Below are 9149 nucleotides of genomic sequence, written 5' to 3'. Positions count from 1 at the left end.
CCGCTCATCACAATACCAAACTTAAATTGTTGCTTGTCCCCAAGCAACTGAAAATCAAATAGGATAAAAAGAAGAGAATATACTATAAATTCCAAACTATCAATGAAATATAGCTTCAATCAAATGAGCGGGACTTATAGCTTTTTGCCTCTTGAATAGTTTTGGCATCTCACTTTATCCATTGAGGTTCAGAATGATTGGCATCTATAGGAACTCAGAGTTTAGATAGTGTTATTGATTCTCCTAGTTCAGTATGATGATTCTTGAACACAGCTATTTCATGAGTCTTGGCCGTGGCCCTAAGCACTTTGTTTTCCAGTATTACCACCGGATACATAAAAGTCACAGACACATAATTGGGTGAACCTTTTCAGATTGTGACTCAGCTTTGCTAAAGTCCCCAATTAGAGGTGTCCAGGGTTCTTAAGCACACTCTTTTTTTTGCTTTGGACCTTGACTTTAACTGCTCAGTCTCAAGTTTTCACTTGACACCTACACGCCACAAGCACGTGGTTAGGGACAGCTTGGTTTAGCCGCTTAGACCAGGATTTTATTCCTTTAGGCCCTCCTATCCACTGATGCTCAAAGCCTTGGGATCCTTTTTATTTGCCCTTGCCTTTTGGTTTTAAGGGTTATTGGCTTTTTGCTCTTGCCTCTTGGTTTTAAGAGCTTTGGCTTTTTCTGCTTGCTTTTCCTTTTTTTCTTTCTATATATATTTTTTTTCGCCTATATTTTTTTTTCTGCAAGTTTTGTTCTTTGCTGCTTTTTCTTGCTTCAAGAATCATTTTTATGATTTTTCAGATTATCAAATAACATGTTTTCTAGTCATCATTCTTTCAAGATCCAACATATTTAACATTCTTAAACAACAACTTCAAAAGACATATGCACTGTTCAAGCATACATTCAGAAAACAAGAAGCATTGTCACCACATCAATATAATTAAGCTAAGTTCAAGGATAAATTCGAAACTCATGTACTTCTTGTTCTTTTGAATTAAAACATTTTTCATTTAAGAGAGGTGATGGATTCATAGGACATTTATAACTTTAAGACAAAGTTACTAACTACTAATGATCATGTAATGAAGACACAAACATAGATAAGCACATAACATAGAAAACGAAAAACAAAAGAAATAAGAACAAGGAACGAATCCACCTTAGTGGTGGTGGTGTTTCCTTCTTGAGGAACCAATGATGTCTTTGAGCTCTTCTATGTCTCTTCCTTGTCTTTGTTGCTCCTCCCTCATTGCTTTTTGATCTTCTCTGATTTCTTGGAGCATGATGGAGTGCTCTTGATGTTCCACACTTAGTTGTCCCATATTGGAACTCAATTCTCCTAGGGAGGTGTTAATTTGCTCCCAATAGTTTTGTGGAGGAAAGTGCATTTGAGGCATCTCCGGGATCTCATGGTGATGAGCTTCATATGCCTCTTGAGCTCCATGAGTGGGCTCTCTTGCTTGCTCCATCTTTTTCTTAGTGATGGGCTTGTCCTCTTTGATGACGATATCTCCCTCTATGTCAATCCCAGCCGAATTGCATAGGTGGCAAATGAGGTGAGGAAAGGCTAACCTTGCCATGGTGGAGGACTTGTCAGCCACCTTGTAGAGTTCTTGAGGTATAATCTCATGAACTTCCACCTCTTCTCCAATCATGATGCTATGGATCATGATGGCCCGGTCTATAGTAACTTCAGACCGGTTGCTAGTGGGAATGATTGAGCATTGAATGAACTCCAACCATCCTCTAGCTACAGGCTTGAGGTCCAATCTTCTTTGTTAAACCGGCTTGCCTTTGGAGTCAATCTTCCATTGAGCTCCTTCTACACATATGTCCATAAGGACTTGGTCCAACCTTTGATTAAAGTTGACCCTTCTAGTGTAGGGGCGTTCATCTCCTTGCATCATGGGCAAGTTAAACGCCAAACTCACATTCTCCGGACTAAAATCTAAGTATTTCCCCCGAACCATTGTAACATAGTTCTTTGGATCCGGGTTCTTACTTTGATCATGGTTCTTGGTGATCCATGCAATGGCATAGAACTCTTGAACCATTAGGATGCCGACTTGTTGGATGGGATTTGTTAGAACTTTCCAACCTCTTTTTTGAATTTCATGTCAGATCTCCGGATACTCATTTCTTTTGAGTTTGAAAGGGACCTCAGGGATCAACTTCTTCTTGGCCACAACATCATAGAAGTGGTCTTGATGGGCTTTGGAGATGAACCTTTCCATCTCCCATGACTCGGATGTGGAAGCTTTTGTCTTCCCTTTTCCCTTTCTAGAGGATTCTCCGGTCTTAGGTGCCATCAATGGTAATGGAAAAACAAAAAGCTTATGCTTTTACCACACCAAACTTAGAATTTTGCTCGCCCTCGAGCAATAATAAAAAAAAGAATAGATGAAGAAGAAGAAGAAATGGAGGAGAGGGAGAGTGGGGAGTGTTTCGGCCAAGAAGGGTGTAGAGGAGTGTGTTGTGTGAATTTGATGAAGAATGGAGGGCTTTATATAGGGAAGGGAGGGGGGAAAGGTTTCGGCCATATGGGTGGGTTTGGGTGGGAAATTGGTTTTGAATTTTTGAAGGTAGGTGGAGTTTATGAGGTAGGTTTATGGGGAAGAGTGGATGGATGTGAGTGGTGAAGAGGTGATGGGGAAGAGAGTTTGAGGTGATTGGTGAAGGGTTTTTGGGGAAGAGTGTTTATGGGGTTGTGTGAAAGAAAGTGATAAGAAGAGTTGAGTGGAGGTAGGTGGGGATCCTGTGGGGTCCACAGATCCTGAGTGGATCCTGTGGGGTCCACAGATCCTGAGGTATTCAAGGATTTACATCCCTGCACCCATTAGGCATGTAAAAATGCCTTTGCACACAACTCTGGGCGTTCAGCGCCAGGTTGGTGGCCATTTTGGGCGTTCAACGCCCATTTGTGTGCCATTTCTGGCGTTGAACGCCAGAACCATGCCTGTTCTGGCGTTCAGCGCCCAGAAGCTGCCCATTTTGGGCGTTCAGCGCCAGAACCATGCTCTGTTCTGGCGCTGAACGCCAGACAGATGCTCCTCCAGGGTGTGATTTTTCTTCTACTGTTTTTGATTCCGTTTTCAATTTTTATATTTATTTTGTGACTCCACATGATCATGAACCTATAAAGACATATAACCAAGAAAAATATAGTTAGATAAAAATTGGGTTGCCTCCCAACAAGCGCTTCTTTAATGTCAATAGCTTGACAGTGGGCTCTCATGGAGCCTCACAGATGTGCAGAGCTTTGTTGAGACCTCCCAACACCAAACTTAGAGTTTGGATATAGGGGTTTGACACCAAACTTAGAGTTTGGTTGTGGCCTCCCAACACCAAACTTAGAGTTTGACTGTGGGGGCTTTGGTTGACTCTGCTTTGAGAGAAGCTTTTTCTGCTTCCTCTCCATGGATGCAGAGAGAGATCCTTGAGTTGTAAACACAAGGTTGTCCTTATTTAATTGAAGGATCAATTCTCCTCTGTCCACATCAATCACAGCTCTTGATGTGGCTAGGAAAGGTCTTCCTAGGATGATGGATTCATCCTCTTCCTTTCCAGTATCCAGGACTATGAAATCAGCAGGGATGTAAAGGCCTTCAACCTTTACTAACACGTCCTCTACTTGTCCATAAGCCTGTTTTCTTGAATTGTCTGCCATCTCTAATGAGATTTTAGCAGCTTGCACCCCATAGATTCCCAGTTTCTCTATTACAGAGAGGGGCATGAGGTTTATCCCTGAACCAAGGTCACACAGAGCCTTAAAGATCATGGTGCCTATAGTACAAGGTATTATGAACTTTCCAGGATCATGTCTCTTCGGAGGCAATGTCAGTTGATCCAGATCACTTAGTTCATTGATGAACAAGGGAGGTTCATCTTCCCAAGTATCAATGCCAAATAATTTGGCATTCAGCTTCATGATTGCACCAAGAAACTTGGCAGTTTTCTCTTCAGTAACATCCTCATTCTCTTCAGAAGAGGAATACTCATCAGAGCTCATGAATGGCATAAGGAGGTTCAATGGAATCTCTATGGTCTCTAGATGAGTCTCAGATTCCTTTGGTTCCTCAGAGGGAAACTCCTTATTGATCACTGGACGTCCCAGGAGGTCTTCCTCCTTGGGATTCACGTCCTCCTCTCCCTCATTGGGTTCGGCCATTTTGGTTATGTCAATGGCCTTGCACTCTCCTTTTGGATTTTCTTCTGTATTGCTTGGGAGAGTGCTAGGAGGGATTTCAGTGATCCTTTTACTCAGCTGGCCCACTTGTGCTTCCAAATTTCTAATGGAAGACCTTGTTTCATTCATGAAACTCACAGTGGCCTTAGATAGATCAGAGACTAAGTTTGCTAAGCTAGATGGGTTCTGCTCAGAATTCTCTGTCTGTTGCTGAGTGGATGATGGAAAAGGCTTGCTATTGCTAAACCTGTTTCTTCCACCATTATTAAAGCCTTGTTGAGGCTTTTGATCCTTCCATGAGAAATTTGGATGATTTTTCCATGATGAGTTATAGGTGTTTCCATAAGGTTCACCTAAATAATTCACCTCTGCTATTGCAGGGTTCTCAGGACCATAAGCTTCTTCTTCATAAGAAGCCTCTTGAGTACTGTTGGATGCAGCTTGCATTCCATTCAGACTCTGAGAGATCATATTGACTTGCTGAGTCAATATTTTATTCTAAGCCAATATGGCATTCAGAGTATCAATCTCAAGAACTCCCTTCTTCATAGGCGTCCCATTATTCACAGGATTCCTTTCAGAAGTGTACATGAACTGGTTATTTGCAACCATGTCAATGAGTTCTTGAGCTTCTGCAGGCGTTTTCTTTAGGTGAATGGATCCACCTGCAGAGGTATCCAATGACATCTTAGATAACTCAGACAGACCATCATAGAATATATCCAGGATGGTCCATTCTGAAAGCATGTCAGAAGGACACTTTTTGGTCAGTCCTTTGTATCTCTCCCAAGCTTCATAGAGGGATTCACCTTCTTTCTGTCTGAAGGTTTGAACATCCACTCTAATCTTGCTCAGCTTTTAAGGAGGAAAGAACTTGGCTAGGAAAGCCTTGACCAGCTTATCCCAAGAGTTCAGGCTATCCTTAGGTTGAGAGTCCAACCATACTCTAGCTCTGTCTCTTACAGCAAAAGGGAAAAGCATGAGCCTGTAGACTTCAGGATCTACTCCATTAGTCTTAACAGTATCACATATCTGCAAGAATTCAGTTAAGAACTGAAAAGGATCTTCAGATGGAAGTCCATTAAACTTGCAGTTCTGCTGCATCAGAGAAACTAATTGAGGTTTCAGCTCAAAGTTGTTTGCTCCAATGGCAGGAATGGAGATGCTTCTTCCATGTAAATTGGAATTAGGTGCAGTAAAGTCACCAAGCATTCTCCTTGCATTATTGTTGTTGGGTTCGGCTGCCATCTCCTTTACTTGTTCAAAATTTTCAATAAGGTTTTCTCTGGATTGTTGTAATTTAGCTTCTCTTAGTTTCCTCTTCAGAGTCCTTTCAGGTTCTGGATCAGCTTCAACAAGAATGCCTTTTTCTTTGTCCCTGATCATAAGAAAGAGAAGAGAAAAAGAAAAGAAGAGGAATCCTCTATGTCACAGTAAAGAGGTTCCTTATTGTTAGTAGAATAAGAGAAGAAGAAGAAAAAAAATTCGAACACAGATAGAAGAGGGGGGTTCGAATTTGGTGAGTGATGTGAGGAAGAGATGTTAGTAGATGAATAAATGAATAGAATAAGATGAGAGAGGGAGAGGATTTTCGAAAATAATTTTTGAAAAAAAGTTAGTAATTTTTTAAAATAGTTTTTGAAAAATATTAGTAATTTTCGAAAATTAAGATTTAGAAATTGAAATAATTAGTTAATTAAAAAGAAATTTTGAAAAAGGGGGAGATATTTTCGAAAATTAGAGAAAGAGAGGGTTAGTTAGGTAGTTTTGAAAAAGATAGAAACAAACAAAAAGTTAGTTAGTTAGTTAAAACAAATTTTAAAAAGATAAGAAGTTAGGAAGTTGGAAAAGATATTTTGAAATTAGATTTTTGAAAAAGATAAGATGAGAAGATATTTTAGAAATTAGTTTTGAAAAAGATTTGATTTTTAAAATCTCAATTAATGACTTGATTCATAAGAAATCACAAGATATGATTCTAGAACTTAAAGTTTGAATCTTTCTTAACAAGCAAGTAACAAACTTCAAATTTTTGAATCAAAACATTAATTGATTATGTTATTTTCGAAAATTTGATATAAAAATAAGAAAAAGATTTTTGAAAAATATTTTTGGAATTTTCGAAAATAACTAAGAATTTTGAAAAAGATTTGATTTTTGAAAAAGATTTTGAAAAAGATAAGATTTTCAAATTGAAAATTTGATTTGACTCATAAGAAACAACTTGATTTTAAAAAATTTTTGAAAAAGTCAACTCAAATTTTCGAATTTGATGAGAGAAAAAGGGAAAGATATTTTTTTATTTTTTTGAATTTTTATGATGAGAGAGAAAAACATGAAAAATGATGCAATGCATGAAAGTTATGGATCAAAACAATGAATGCATGCAAGAATGCTATGAATGTCAAGATGAACACCAAGAGCACTTTGAATGTCAAGATGAACATCATAGACACAATTTTGAAAAATTTTTAATGCAAAGAAAACATGCAAGACACCAAACTTAGAATTCTTTAATGCTTAGACACTAAGAATTCAAGAATGCATATGAAAAACAAGAAAAGACACAAAACATGCAAATGCAAAGATCAAGCAAGAAGACTTACCAAGAACAACTTGAAGATCATGAAGAACACTATGAATGCATGAATTTTCGAAAAATGCAAGATGCACATGCAATTGACACCAAACTTATAACATGACTCATGACTCAAACAAGAAACACAAAAAAATATTTTTGATTTTTATGATTTTATAATTTTTTTGGATTTTTATTTCGAAAATTATATGAAAAAGAAAAAATAAGGATTCCAAAATTTTTAACATGAATTCCAGGAATCTTGCCATGTTTAGTCTAAAGCTTCAGTCCAGGAATTAGATATGGCTCACTAGCCAGCCAAGCTTTCAATGAAAGCTCCGGTCCAAAACACTAGACATGGCCAATGGCCAGCCAAGCTTCAGCATGCAACATAAGAGAATATACTGCTCATTACTTATCAAAATAACATGCCTCTATGCTGATGGTTTGGAAGCCTCAGTCCAAGAATTTAGACATGGCTTTACAGCCAGCCAGGCTTCACATGCTTCATGAAACACTAGAATTCATTCTTAAAAATTTTGAATAAAATTTTTGAAAACATTTTTGTTTTATTTTTTTTTTCGAAAACAAAGGAGAAAATTTTGAAATATTTTTGAAAAAAAATTTTTTTTTTTGAAAAGAAAACAAAAAGAAAATTACCTAATCTGAGCAACAGGATGAACCGTTAGTTGTCCAAACTCAAACAATCCCCGGCAATGGCGCCAAAAACTTGGTACGCGGAATCGTGATTACACTTTAATTATGTAAAGTTCATTGCTCTTTCTTTCCCTGGAAATGGCGCCAAAAACATGATGCCAAAACCACGGTTCACAACTCCGTGTAACTGACCAGCAAGTGCACTGGGTCGTCCAAGTAATACCTTACGTGAGTAAGGGTCGAATCCCACGGAGATTGTTGGTATGAAGCAAGCTATGGTTACCTTGCAAATCTCAGTTAGGCAGATATAAATTGATAATGGAGTTTTCGAAAATAATAATTAATAGAATAGGGATAGAAATACTTATGTAATTCATTGGTGAGAATTTCAGATAAGCGAATGGAGATGCTTCCGTTCCTCTGAACCTCTGCTTTCCTGCTATCTTCATCCAATCAGTCTTACTCCTTTCTATGGCTGGCTTTATGTGATACATCACCACTGTCAATGGCTACTTTCGGTCATCTCTCGGGAAAATGATCCAATGCCCTGTCACGGCACGGCTAATCTTCTGGAGGCATCACCCTTGTCAATGTCTTCATCTTATCCTCTCAGTGAAAATGGTCAATGCACCCTGTCACGGCACGGCTATTCATCTGTCGGTTCTCGATCATGCTGGAATAGGATTTACTATCCTTTTGCGTCTGTCACTAACGCCCCGCAATCGCGAGTTTGGAGCTCGTCACAGTCATTCATTCATTGAATCCTACTCAGAATACCACAGACAAGGTTTAGACCTTCCGGATTCTCTTGAATGCCGCTATCATTCTAGCTTACACCACGAAGATTCTGGTTAGGAGATCTAAGAGATACTCATTCAGTCTAAGGTAGAACGGAAGTGGTTGTCAGGCACGCGTTCATAGGGAATGATGATGATTGTCACGTTCATCACATTCAGATTGAAGTACGAATGAATATCTTAGAAGCGAAATAAGATGAATTGAATAGGAAACAGTAGTACTTTGCATTAATCTTTGAGGAACAGCAGAGCTCCACACCTTAATCTATGGAGTGTAGAAACTCTACCGTTAAAATTACATAAGTGAAAGGTCCAGGCATGGCCGAGATGGCCAGCCCACTAAAACGTGATCAATAGTCTCCTAAGATGAACAATGGATTAAAACTGAGACCAAAGATGGTCAAAAAGACGTCTAATACAATAGTGAAAGGTCCTATTTATAATAAACTAGCTACTAGGGTTTACAGAAGTAAGTAATTGATGCATAAATCCACTTTCGGGGCCCACTTGGTGTGTGCTTGGGCTGAGCTTGAGTGTTGCACGTGTAGAGGTCCTTCTTGGAGTTGAACGCCAGCTTTTGTGCCAGTTTGGGCGTTCAACTCTGGTTTTGGCTCCTTTTCTGGCGCTGGACGCCAGATTTGGGCAGAAAGCTGGCGTTGAACGCCAGTTTACGTCATCTATTCTTGGCCAAAGTATGGACTATTATATATTGCTGGAAAGCCCTGGATGTCTAATTTCCAACGCAATTGGAAGCGCGCCATTTTAAGTTCTGTAGCTCCAGAAAATCCACTTTGAGTGCAGGGAGGTCAGAATCCAACAGCATCAGCAGTCCTTCTTCAACCTCTGAATCTGATTTCTGCTCAAGTCCCTCAATTTCAGCTAGAAAATACCTTAAATCACAGAAAAACACACAAACTCATAGTAAAGT

General features: G+C 39.0%; 1 non-coding gene across 1 annotated transcript; it reads left to right on the top strand.

Annotated features, from left to right (window-relative positions):
- The first annotated feature begins 4931 nt into the window (after window positions 1-4931).
- On the top strand, window positions 4932-5038 carry LOC148568009 (small nucleolar RNA R71). Its single transcript, XR_015883090.1, has one exon. It is a non-coding gene; the product is annotated as a small nucleolar RNA R71 (small nucleolar RNA).
- The last annotated feature ends 4111 nt before the right edge of the window (window positions 5039-9149 follow it).

The sequence above is a fragment of the Arachis ipaensis genome, chromosome B4 (assembly GCF_059453495.1).
Source record: "Arachis ipaensis isolate K30076 ecotype BB chromosome B4, ASM5945349v1, whole genome shotgun sequence".
NCBI lineage: Eukaryota > Viridiplantae > Streptophyta > Magnoliopsida > Fabales > Fabaceae > Arachis > Arachis ipaensis.
Note: the sequence above shows the minus strand (reverse complement) of the source record. Positions and strands in the feature narration are given on the sequence as shown.